At 37.1% G+C, this 14,158-nt stretch overlaps 1 pseudogene; it reads right to left on the reverse strand.

Annotated features, from left to right (window-relative positions):
• Positions 1-3,217: 3,217 nt before the first annotated feature.
• Positions 3,218-6,243, reverse strand: LOC120770884 (annotated as a pseudogene).
• Positions 6,244-14,158: the final 7,915 nt, after the last annotated feature.

Genomic DNA, 14,158 nt, shown 5'->3' on the forward strand with positions numbered 1-14,158 from the left:
CACAAAAAGTCGAAATGAGATCACAACTTATCGAGTCACCAGACACCGAATATGTGGACCTGAGTGCCTATGACTCACTTTTTACAGAAACAGCGGTCAATGGTCTCGTATCGGAATTCGGTGACAATATTTTTATGAAAACAGTATGCTTTTTTATCAAAACTGGATTAAATCTGGCCAATACTTCCCCTAATATACCCAGTATAGAGTAAAACAAAAATTTAATGTAATCAAAAATACAGTCCTTCTCCTCGCCACAATAAACCGTATATTCATTTCCGACCTTTTAACTTTATGTGTGATATTTTAATGAAAATAATGGTATTGAAATGCTTTACAGTACAACTGGCAGAACGCACCACGATCGCAGGATCGATAAATAATATTCTATTTTTATTCCAGTTTATCGCAATCAAATTCAGAAAAATCTGTGGTGGTAGCACAATTAGCACTTGATGTGCCATTTTGATACACTATTCTTAGAACCTTCTGTTTCAGCTATCACGTTTCACCTTCTCTCTCAAACCATTTTGAGGTTTCGATGAAGCTACTTATGTCTGATATGCTTTTAGTAGAAATCCATTCAAGGTTTGGTGCTTAATGGATTCCAAGTGTTTTGTGTCGAATCTGTGCTAGAGCCGGGCATTCACAGAAAAAGTGGAGAATTGTTTCCTTGTTCACTGCTATTCCGCAGCCTCAACAGATGTTGTTGTAGGGCATATCCATTTTGGACGCATGTTCCTCAAATGGTCAGTGCCCTGTTGTGATAGCTGTTACTCTGCAGATAATTTTCTTGGCCTATTTAGTAAGTCGTTGACTCTTTTCCTGTCATATGTTGTGTAACTTTAGTTTATTATTACAGGTCTTTCCACGCAACAATGACAATAGTAAGTACGACACGAATATTATAAAACGCCTGAAAAAAAGAAAAACCTAGAATTGTTAAAAATTTGGTCACGGCTACGTCTCAGATAATCCACCCGTTGAGTACAACTTTTGATGACTCGTTCGAGCATTTCGTCTGGTAACTGGCGAATGACACGTGTGATGTTTTGCTCAAAGACCTGAATCGAAACCGCATTATCAGTATAGCCTTTGAACTTTACATATCCCCACAGGAAAAAGTCTAACGGTGTGATATCACACGATCTTGGTGGCCAATCGACCGGCCCAAAACGTGAAACTATCTGCTCACCAAAGAGATCTGTTAATAAATCAATTGACTGACGCTCAGTAGGGCGATTATTTTGACCATAAGTTTAGCGAAGCAAATTGAATGTTTGTGAAACACATTCTTTACAGGACGTAAGTTTTCCTAACAAAGTATTTGCAAACGTTATTCAGGCATAAGTCTTTCCGTGATGAAATGCCAAACAATAATGAACAAAAGTAGCATGACAGCTTAACACGACTCACCCGTGATCTGTCAAAAAAGGCTATTGGAAAAAGTAACTCTACTTGGATCGCCCGTTATAACATACAAGTTGTACTATTATTTGTCTTAATCTTATCATAACTGATGTTAGAGAATTTACAATTCATACAGCTACGGCAGAGAAACCTCTCAAATTAATAATTTAATATTTCGAGAATGTTCGTTTAAAAAGCAATTGATCGTTTTTGCATTTAATGGTCTACTGTTTGTGATCAGACTTGAAGAAATATAGTCAGTCAAATACCTTACAGAAATTTGGAAAATGTTAAAAAAGCTTTGGTTCGAGCAGTGTCGTCAAGGCCAATAGAAATTGTGCGCGCTGCTATCGGTTGGTTTCCTAGTACAAAAAAAAAATTATTAGTTCGTAGATAGGCGTCATAGGACCACTGTCACGCCTACAAAACGCCATTAACCGAAAACCTATAAAATGCCATAACTAAGCACTAAGTTAAGATATAAAACTATAATTTGGTACAGAGGATCGCAGTAGCAAGGGCACCTGTGGGCAAAAAATTTTTAAAAAGTGGGGGTGGATCCGCCTTATAACAAGTTTAAAGAACACATCTCCTAAACCACTTAAGTTACAACACCAAAATTCGCTGAGTATAAATTTTATAATAACTTCAACCGACAGTGTGAAAACCGATAAATAGATCGGAGGATAACCCTGCTCACTCCTCATATAACGGTACTGTTAAAAACTACTCAAAGGGCGATTAATCAATAATAACATTAAATTTCACCACCGAGATGGTATGAGACAGTTTTATGAAAGCCGGTATGAAAATTGGACAGTGGGAGTGGCACCGTCCACTTGTTGATGAAATCCCATATCTCGGGACCCGATCAAACGGATTTTGACGAAATCAAGTAAATGACCTTATTTTAACAATCTTTGTCACAGTGTGATAATGAATGAAAACGGACCACAACGACGCCTTCTTCCCACATGACACAATTTTGAATTCCTTTTGACTATTTCACTTTCCGGTATACAAATAAAGAAGCAATTAATATAACGAAATAAAGCTTTGCACGAATAATGTATTTAGCATGGCACACGCTAAATACACGCTTATAACCAAAAATTATTTAAATCCAAAAAAAATTTTCAAGGCCGTAGGTACCGAATATGTGGACCCCAGTATCTATAGTTAACTTTTGTTCGAAAATGTCGGTCAATGTGTGATATACAAAACTGAAATTAAGGGATAATCCCTCGCTTATAATATTGTGTCTGTGTGTCAAATCGGACCAATACTTTCCTTAGCCCCATATACTTAATATAAAGATTTTCGACCTTCCAAGTGACTTTGTACCTCATATATCCCAATGAAAGCATGTTTTACTCATAACAGTGTATATTTGTGCTTAAAATGGATACATTTGAGCGAAAACTTTTCCTAGCCCCTTTATAACTAATATGAGGATTTGGGTGTGGTATTGAAAAAAATGTATAAAATCGGACCGCTACTACCCGCAACTCCCATATATTATAGATATATGTATGTACCATATAATGATTTTCGTTTTTCAAACAAATCTTTCGCCGAATTCGTCAGTCAGTGTATGAGTTATTTTAAATATATTTATATATAAAATTGCTTAAACTCTGGTTGACGTTTTCCCCTTAAATATTTGCCAGGCTTTGATTCTTGCAAGTTGCAAGAGTATAAAATGTTCGGTTGCACCCGAACTTACCCCTTCCTTACTTATTTATGTTTAAATTTTTTTTATTTGAGCTATTATATTAAATCCTCCTTTTTATTAGGTTCCAAATTTTAAATTGTTATGTCATAATTTTACTTTTATTTGTTTATTTCATTATATTTATGTTATAATATCTCCCTTCGCTTTCAGCATGTATATTTTGCCCAACTCCCCACTCATTCGTACTTCAATCCACCCAAACAGATATACGTTACCTCAGTAAATTCATCGATGCCATAATGTCCTCCCTCACGTCCGATACCGGACTCTTTGATGCCACCAAATGGTGCCTCCGCCTGAGACGCCAGTCCTACATTAACGCCCAAAATGCCAACTTCAAGTCGTCGCGCCACTCTAAATACTTCTTGCAAGTTTTGACTATAGAAGTACCCCGCTAACCCATGCCGTGAACTATTTGCCCTGGTTACAACTTGGTCTTCCGTGTCAAACTTTGCCAATGTAATAACTGGTCCGAAGATCTCTTCACGATAAATACGTGCTGTACGGTCCACGTCGGTAATAGAAAAGTTCACCGATTTCGTGCAAGCGTTTACCACCGCATATCCGTATTACCTTTGCATATCTGGAAAGTGCATCCTTCATGAATGCCTCAATTCGCTTTAGCTGTATTAATGACTTCACCAATGTCCTCACTTTTATCGTGTCGCGGACCAATTTTCAAAGCTTCAACTTGTGCTTGCAACTGTTTCCGAAAGTCTTCATACACAGCAGAATGTATGTAAAAACGGTTTGCTGAGACACAAGTTTGTACGCCGTTTCGAAATTTGGATAACATTGCACCTTTCACTGCTTCGGCTATGTCAGCTGATGCGAAGACAATGAATGGTGCATTACCGCCAAGTTCTAACGAAACACGTTTTAGCAAGCCAGCTGATTCACGAAACAAAAGTTTGCCAACTTCGGTGGAGCCGGTAAAAGAGATGCCACACACCAGCGGGCTCCAGCGGAAGAGCTCACCGATGGCAGGAGCTCCACTCGTGGTGATCACGTTGAAAACACCAGCTGGTATACAGGCCAATTGGGAAAGTTTAGCGAGTGCCAAGCAGGTAAGTGGTGTATTTTCGTCAGGTTTGACGACGACTGTGCAGCTTGTAGCATGTTCAATATTATTAAAAATTAACACTAATTTTTTCAAAATTCATACCGGCCGCCAAAGCCGTTGCTGCTTTGCGTAAGACTAAGGCCATTGGAAAGTTCCATGGTGTTATGAGTGCTGCGACACCAAGCGGCTCGCGCAGCACAAGAAGCTCCTGATTGCTCACTGAACTGCCGATGAGTTGGCCATCAATGCGTCGTGCTTCCTCGGCAAACCATTCGACAAACGACTGACCATAAGCTACCTCGGATAGTGACTCGGTCAATGGTTTTCCACATTCCGCCGTGATAATGTTAGTCAATTCAGCACAATGCTGTGAAATCAAGATGTGCCAATTCTGTGAAGAAATCAATTAGAAGTTTCACGAGATATATTATACACATAATATATAATTGTTCCGCCGACAAACCTTCAGCAACTGCGAGCGCTCACGTGCTATAATCAACTTCCATTCGGTCGCGTAAAAAGCTCTTGTGGCGACATCTATTGCTTTTTGCGCTTCGACTGCAGTCATGTCGGGCACACAGCCGATCACTTGCATATCTGCCGGATTTCGAACTTCGAATGTAGCACCGCTGGCAGCGTCCAACCATTCGCCACCAATGTAAGCTTGCTTAAGCCAGAGAGAAGTTGTCGATGTGCGACATTTGTGGTGTAGAGAGCAGCGGATCAATTTACCATTGCACTTTCGGTACAATGTTGAAAAGAGAATATACATTTTTTGTTTTTAATAATATTAGTGTGATCTTTTGTCTTTTATTTTGATATTTTGTTTTGTAATGTAAGGGTTGCTAACTATATGACACATTTTTCAAGACGATTTATTTCGAAAACCGCTTATTTTGTTTGTACAACTCTCGAGATAAACTACTACAAAATAGCTTTAGATCTTACCATATAAAAATGCGATTTTTCCCACCTTCTTCTGACTTCCTTCAGGAATTAATCGAAGTGGCGATCAAGGTGATCTTAATTTAATATTATATAACCTTCTGTCTTCATTCGAACGTCTAACTATTTTCTTTTTAAAGACGGTTTTGGGCTTACTGTACATGAAAACACTACTTATGTTCTCTTTCAGTCAGAATTATATTATAGAAACTTTGCACCCGAAATATCGATTAAGCATTACATTCGCTGAGCTCTTCAAAAGAAGGAGATTCGGATAGTTCGACCTTAACTTATTTGAGGAAATTATATCTGCATATTCAATACTAAACCTGTCGAACATGTATATCCAACAAGTTAATGCTGAGCCATCGGATAAGCGATCAACAAGCTCAAGTTGGGTACATCCACTAACCGCATCCGTCTTTCTCATAAATTTACGAAAATTGTCATGAAAAATTACAAACAACAAACAAATTAATTCCCAACCAATCTATAGATAAAAAAATCGAATCAGTACAATAGGTTTAACAACTATCGACCAAAATTATTTCCAGGATATTCTTTCAAACGTATAAAAAGACAAAATCCAATATTTAATCACATAAAAATACACATCATTTATTTCCCATCAAATATTATTTGCAAACTTATTGAATTTATGAATGTCACTGGCAGACAACATTTAAAATATGAAATATTTACGCAGCTCATCAATATTAATCCCTGCATGCGACGGAGCAATGAAATTAAGAGATGAGACCAGTTTACATATTCCAAATAAGTAAAAAAAAATAACAAAAACAACTGAATAAAACATTTTACGTGAAAAACGCTAAGCGTTTCAAAATAATTGCGGCAAATATGTATTTAACAAAGTTCGGACCACAAAAATAGCACAGCAAAACTTAACACACTCAAATAATAAAAACTTCATCTATAACGAGCACAAACTTTTGTGAGAACTCTCTGGAAGGATTGTTTTTCTTACAATGATAAAAATTGAGCATAACCTAAAAAATGGGTTGACTGTGAATTAAACTTAATCTGGCTATAAAGTACGAACAATGCGTACATCTTTAATAAAAATTAACCAAACCTTAATTTTCTTCAAATTTCAAATTCATTTATTTAACATTTATGTATGTTCTTTAATATATCTTCTTATATATAAAAATAAGTTGGTTGTTTTGTCTGTTCGCTATAGGTGACTAAATCGTTGCACGAAATGAAAAATGACTTCAATTAAAGGGAATCTAATGAGGAAGGTTTGCAAAAAAAAGTCAGAAAATATTAAATTTTAACGGACTTACGAGGGTAAATTTCCAAAAATTAACTTTTTCTTATAAAATCTTGTTTGTTTTGTTTTCTAATTGATTTATTTGTAAATTATTTATTTGAATCCTTCCATTTCGGTGAATTGCTTTCTGTATTTCGGCTATTCAAAAGGTAAATTATTAAAAATTATTCAGTGAAAACTTTATTCATACAAAGTGATCAATTATAGATTGAAATTTGTCACGATGCCACGAGGAGGTCGTCCTAAAATCGGTCGGCGTTTTTGTTTTTGCCATCAACATACATTGGCAGTCCAAAGCACATGCACGAGTTCTTTTGGATGCGATGACATATGTACATGCGGAATGCGATAATGGACGGGTGGATTTGTTTGTTACATTCGTTTGCAATGCAAAATGGTCATACCATAGATTACGGAATTTAGATTGCGGTCAATTAGCAAGCGATCGTCACGATGTCACATCACGACTTATCAAATTACAGCTACGATATTTGATGGTCTTTATCTTGAAGCAACGTATGTATATGTATATGGTGCTGTTAGATACTGCATGAACTCTGTTGAGTGGCAAAAAAGAGGTTTGCCGCACGCACACATTTTTCTTTGGATGGTGGATGGTGGTTATACCAGATCGAATTGATGAAATCATTTCTGCGGAAATTCCTGATGCAGAGAGACATCCAGTATTATACGAAGTCATAAACCTTGCGGACACCACAATCCCACTTCGGTTCGTATGTCTGACAATAAATGCACGAAACACTATCCACTTGCTTTTCTTAAGGAAACGCGATCTGAAAATGATGGATATCCACTGTATCGACGTTGCTCACCAGACGACAATGGCAAAACATTCAGCATTCAATTTAGAGGAGTGATTATCAAAGTTGACGACACATGTATCGTACCATATTCGAACCTGTCTAATTCACATTCAAAACTCATTTCAATGTTGAATATTGCAGTTTGGTGAAATCTATTAAATACGTTTGCCAATACGTCACCAAAGGAAACAACATAGCGGTTAATGTTCTTGAACGAGAAGGTCGATACGTGAACTGCAATAAAGCCCTTTGTAGGATATTTACTTTTGAAATTCATGAACGTTTTCCGCCAGCAACAAAATTAACATTGACGAATATTTTCTCAACTTTCGTCAGTGATCCGTTTCCCAGAACATTGCTCTAATTGGAAACGTCTTGAAATTATACATGGAAATCATTGTCCAAGAAATAGTTACACAGAAAGCAAGGCCAACCAGTAAATGGACAAGCAAGTGTGTTCTCAACTAATGCCTTAGGACGTATTTATACAAGGTGGTTTCCAAAGTAAACAGGGCTTTTTTAATCTAGCGCTCCCTGTTGGCGCCATCAATATGTCGACTGGTGCGTTAGAATCTGCTATCTTTATCAATTGTCCAGTGAGAATTTCATGACATTTCCTTCATTGGAAGTGAAGTTATTGCTTTTTAAGTGTCATCATGTTTGTGTTATCGCTGCGAAAATGAGCTTCGAACAATGAGCCAACATTAAATTTTGTTTTAAAATTGGTAAAACTTTTACCGAAACGTCTCAATTGATGAAACAAGTTTATGGCGATGATTGCCTATCCCGTAGTAGAGTGCACGAGTGAGTTCAACGTTTTCAAAGTGGTCGTGAGGACATAGATGACGATCAACATGTGGGCCAATCAAAATCCGTGATCACGATAAATTCCATCGAAACGGTCGGTGAATGCATCAAAAATCAGCCGAAATCATCATTGAAATTCATGGAAGTAGAATTAAACATCTCCAAAACATCGATTTATCGTATTTTGACCGAACATTTGGGCTTACGAAAGGTGTGTACACGGTTTGTTCCGCACTCATTGACTGACGACCAAAAATTCCTGAGAATCCAACATTCGAAGGACGATTATTTTACCAAAAATCACATTTAAACATTAACCACTCCCCGTATTCATCTGATATGGCACTGTGCGACTTCTTTCTTTTCAGAAAAATGCATTTGCCCATGAAAGAAAAGCGTTATGCAGACGTAGCGGCCATTCAAAAAGCTTGCACCGCAAATTGGCGTCCATACCGGCCAACGAGCTAAAACACGCTTTTTGGACCGTGAAAAAAATGTATTGAAGCAGAAGGAGACTATTTTGAATAAAGTAAATTGATTTTGCCGAAAAAACCATTTGTTCAGCTTGTTTTTTAAAGTCCTGTTTACGCCACTGACAATTCGATGCATACCGATTTTCCTTCGTGTCTTTGAAGTAAAATTTCACAACTTTTTTTTCGGTTTTCCAATTGTCTTTCATCCAATTCATGTGGCACCCATTTTCAAACTTATGGATCCTTCCCAAAGCTTTCAAACGGTCTGAAATTTGTTTTTTATGCAATATTTAACATAGTTGCCATTTACTTTTGACTCCAAATATAATCTTCATCCAATATTGCTTTCAGTACGGCGTCTTCAAACTTCTTTGGTAGTCTTTCAAGTTTTTCATTTTTCACATCAAAATCATTATCTCTGAACCGTTATACCATCTTTGGCTTGTTGTTTTGATAGTTCATGATTACCATATTCGTACATGCATTATGTGCGAGACTGTAGCACTTTTCTTCAAATGGAAACCAAAAGTTAATGCTTTCGGATAATGACACTATTCGGTACACAATCAGACATTTCCAATTTTATCCCTAACAATACATGTCTACCGGATTTCCCAATAGGGTCTTAAGTTAAAAAAATATGTGTAAAATACATTATAAATCGGAAAAACACCCATTTCAAATAGTTGAATTTTTGAAATTTAAACGCAAATATCTCAAAAACTCATAAGTCAGCGCTAACTATGTAATGGCGTATACAGCCATAGATCAAATGTTATTACACATTACTAATATTTTTTGCGTTTCGGTAAGACTGCTTCGATTGCTGTTGTTGTTGTTTTCAATATGAAGCAAATTTGTTGTTGTTGGATGAAATGGAGTGTGTAGAAGAAACGAACAAAAATTCAAAGAAAATAACGGAATATTTCTCACAAAAACAATACAATTGTTTAATGCATATTGGCGTCAGAAGTTATTACACACATTTTATTCGTGTCAAAGATAATTACACAATGTCATATTATATGGTTTATATTAAGAATTATAAATTTTTAATTTTTTCTTAATTTTAACGAGTCAATATTTTGTTACTTCTCCTTTGGCATCAATTACTGCTTGCAACCTGGCCGGGATAGACTCAATCAAGGTGTGGATAAAAGAAAGAGGTAGTTTAGCCCAAATATTTTTAATTTCTTCAATAGTGTCATTTAGTTGTCGATTTTTATCAATTGTTCGTTGTTGTTTCATGAAACCCCAAATATTTTCAATGAGGTGAAGGTCCGGGCTTTGAGGCGGTAACTTCGTTACCAACCATCCTTTATGGCAAGGAGCATTATCTTGTTGCAGAATGCAGTCGGTACTTGGAAACAGGCTATTTGCTGAAGGAAATGCATGATCATTCAACACATCGATATACCCACATTGATTCAAAGTTCCTTCAATTGGTACGAGATCTCCCAATCCGTAGAATGATATGCATCCCCAAAACATTACAGAACCTCCACCGAATCTGTTTAGAGGCTGCCGTGCTTTGCGTTTGAGAGTTGACGGTAGATGCACATACTTTCTTCCAAAAGACCCCTGGAACTGAAAATAGGACTCGTCAGTCAGAACGTTGTGCCAGAACTCTATGGGCTTATTAATATGCTCCCGAGCAAAGGCAAGGCGTTGGCTTTGTTGTTTGGAGTTATGTCGATCACTTTGCGAACTATCCCACAAGTGTCCTTCTTTCATCTTGCGACGTAAAGTAGTTTCCAATTAACTTTCTTCCCAATTAGTTCCTCCAATTTTCTGCAAGGCGAATAGTGCTTATTGTTGATTTTGCCATAGGGACTCTCATTAATCTTGTTTTTCCCTTTGCCCTATAACGAGTTTTCGTCCACTTTTCATTTTATCTTCTAAATTCCCACAAGTGTCCCTCCTTTTTACTAAACAAATTAAATTCTTTTTACTAAATAAATAACAATATTAATTTTTGCGCAAAGATGCAAAATGCGCCTACTTAACTCACAAGATAAAGCTAAAACTAACATCTTTAGACGAATAAAATGGGTCTAATAACTGACGCCAATATGCATCAAACAAATGTATTGTTTTTGTGAGAAATATTCCGTTATTTCTTTGAATTTTTGTTCGTTGTTTCTACACACTCCATTTCATCCAACAACAAATAAATTTGCTTTATACTGAAACAACAACAACAACAACAATTGAAGCAGTCTTTCCGAAACGCGGAAAAGTTGCCTTAGTTTTTCCTGATTCCAATGCAACTTTTTGTTTTGAGATCGGATTGCATCTTCAACCCCAACTCCGGCTTTGAAATTTCGGAAATTCGCCTAAAATCGTGAAATTGTTTACTTAGCGCCTGAAATACGCATCTCATGGCAAAATGTATAAAACAAAAGTTATTTGTCACGTCATTTGCTACCGAAATGAACCGTTCCCGAGATACGAGCGAAAATGCGGCGCGCCACAGCGCAAGGTGAAAATCGGCTTGCGGCCACACTTCTTGACGTTGATTTCGCCGAGTGCTATCACTCACATTCATTCACCTACGCCAAAGGACACGTTCGGATAGGTCTCCACACATATATTTTTTCATCGAGTTCCTTCACTCTTATCGTTGATTTCACCAAGTGCTATTACAGAAATGTCCTGTGTTTGGCATATATCCGTACAATCTCTCTGAGTCCCAGTTACCTACTTACCAGGATGTTCTTTTGTGTTATCAGTTTGAAAGATTTCGTATAGGGTGACTCCGAGGCGACAACTATGAAACTAGGCGTAAAGAGGTTACAGAAATAGTTGCTTCTTCCAATATAACGCTATTTTGAATTCCATCTGATGCCTTCTCTGTATGTATAATATATACATTAGGAAATGAAAATACAATTCAATACTCAAAGTACACAAATTGATCTAATCTAATTAATTTTACAGCAAAATAAAAAAAAATATGTAAATTACGGATAATGAAATCTCGATTATCACTTTATCATGCGAGAGTATAAAATGTTCGGTGACACCCGAACTTAGCCCTTCCTTATTTGTCATACAAACATTTAGCAACGAGTATACGCATAAGTCATATGGGCATTCCACATTCACTGGCCGTAATTCAATATTGACAGCGAGCATTAATTTGGCTGCATATTTAAAATCGGATATCCTCAACCAAAATTATGGCAAAATATTTGCACAGCTAATTCATGCGCAAAACTCAGTTATATGAAAATGAATTTGAGACTGCAATTGCGTGCACATCACATTAATATATGTGTATGTGTGCACCGACCAACTTGCGTCTAAATGTGACCATAAATTGCTCTATAGTGAATGCGTAAACTAATATGCAGCGAATATTAAGTTGCGCTGCATTTAAGTGGGCCCAGCGGTCGTGCTCGTTCTGTGGACGTTTGTGCTTAGTTCGATTGTGCGTTATTTTCTGACCTCGGTTGCGTTTGTGTATTGCTTGTGGGAATGGTGTGGTGAATTGGAGTTACGGAAAAATGTGCGAATATATTTGGAGTGATGTTAACGACTGGCGCGCTGTTGTTAACTCGGCTATAATCGCGTAAGCGGTGTCTACGCCAATTAAGAAGAAGAAGATGTTAGTTTAGCAAAGCTCCAAGGGATCTTGTTATACGAAATAATAGTTAATTATGGATGAAGGTATTCTTCGCGTAACTTAATGCATCTGTCCTCGTATTTCTCTTGTAAAATAAAGCTTCTCGAAAAAGCTTTATCGATTTGATTTTTCTCGTTTCATAAGAGAGTTAGTTGCTGTAATAGTTTCTACTGGCCGAAAGTTCTGTACTCTTATTTTAGTTTTATATAAAAAGAAAAAATTAAAACTATTTTTTAGAAGGGCTGATTAGGAATTGTGAATAATCACAACTGAAAACTAGCTGTGCAAAGTAAAACGTGGTAAATCTTTCGTTTTTCGAATACAAGTGGGGCTTCCAATCCAGTATTGAACGGTAGGCAAAATCGAATAGTTAAACCCCGACACATTTCTGAAACGCCGCGGCTTGCTAGAATTTCCAAGACCACAATCGTCTCGTGCTTACCCGCGTATACAAAGGATTTGATATAACCGCACAATAAAGAGTCTAGCGATGTTAAATCAGACGTTCTAGGAGATGTAGCATATAGCAGGACGGGAATAATGAGTGACTTATAGAGTTTGGTTTTTGTTCGTCGAGAGAGGACTTTGCTTCTCAATTGCTTACTCAGTCCGAAGTAGCACCTGTTGGCAAGAGTTATCCTGCGTTGGATTTCCAGGCTGACATTGTTGGTGGTGTTTACGCTGGTTCCAAGATAGACGAAATTATCTACGACTTCAAAGTTATGACCGTCAACAGTGACGCGAGAGCCAAGTCGTGAGTGCGACGACTGTTTGTTTGATGACAGGAGATATTTCGTCTTGCCCTCGTTCACTGCCAGACTCATCTGCTTTGCTTCCTTGTCAAGTCTGGAGAAAGCAGAACTAACGGCGCGGGTGTTTAGGACAATGATATCAATATCATCGGCATACGCCAGCAGCTGTACACGCTTATAGAAGATGGTATCTTCTCTATTTAGTTCTGCAGCTCGAATTATTTTCTGCAGAAGCAGGCTGCGGGTGCACCTTGTTCCTGCGATCTTCTATACAAAATTACATATTGGTATCATATCTTAACCTTAGGTTAGTGGCATTTTGCGGGCGTGGCAGTGGTCTGATTGCGGCGATCTACGTACTCGGAGCCCGCGTACAAATTTCTTTAAGATATCTCATTTTTTCTCAAGTTACAGCTTGTACGGACGGACGGACAGACAAACAGTCCACCGCATTTCAACTTTTCTCGTGTATCCTGGCCATTTTGTATAAAATTCTCGCGTCACGGTGTACGTTATTGAACTCCTCTGAAACCGCTCGACCGATTTTCGTGAATCTATTTCTCATCTATTTTTCATCCTCCTAAATGTTAAGGGAAATTGGAAAATTACCAAAAAGTAACATTTTTCCCTACACATTTTTTTCAATTTTTTTTGTTTTGTTTTTCAATATTTTTATTTGTCAAATATTTGAATCATTCAATTTCGGTCGCATGCTTTTTTTATTCCGGCTATATACATATATATAAGAAAGTTGTGTTAGTTATAGCATTTATAACTCAAGAACGGCTGAATCGATTTAACTGAAAATTGGTGGGAAGGTAGCTTAGAACCAGGGTAAGGACATAGGATACATTTTATCTCTTTTTGTCAAAATTTAATTAAACTCATAAATACAAAGATTATATTTCAAATCATCCACCTTTCTTGAATGTATGCGTACAATTTTAAACAGATTCTTCCTCAAAACTAATACAATTGCTAAGTATTTGGAATAGTAGAAAAGAACTGCAACCAAATACGCAGTAAAATAGATTATAACTGGCTCAGTAATCCAGCCGATTTTTTCGTCTTTCCACGCCTGAAAACCGGTTAACCATGTGCAGTCCACTAGAATGACTGTCGGTTGAACTCCAGTGAGAAATGATGGAGCTATGTTTCTATTGTCACACACCGACGCAAAAATTCGGTTTTATTTCAAACACTTCTCAGAATCAGTTATTCGTT

The sequence above is a fragment of the Bactrocera tryoni genome, chromosome 3 (genome assembly GCF_016617805.1).
Source record: "Bactrocera tryoni isolate S06 chromosome 3, CSIRO_BtryS06_freeze2, whole genome shotgun sequence".
Lineage (NCBI taxonomy): Eukaryota > Metazoa > Arthropoda > Insecta > Diptera > Tephritidae > Bactrocera > Bactrocera tryoni.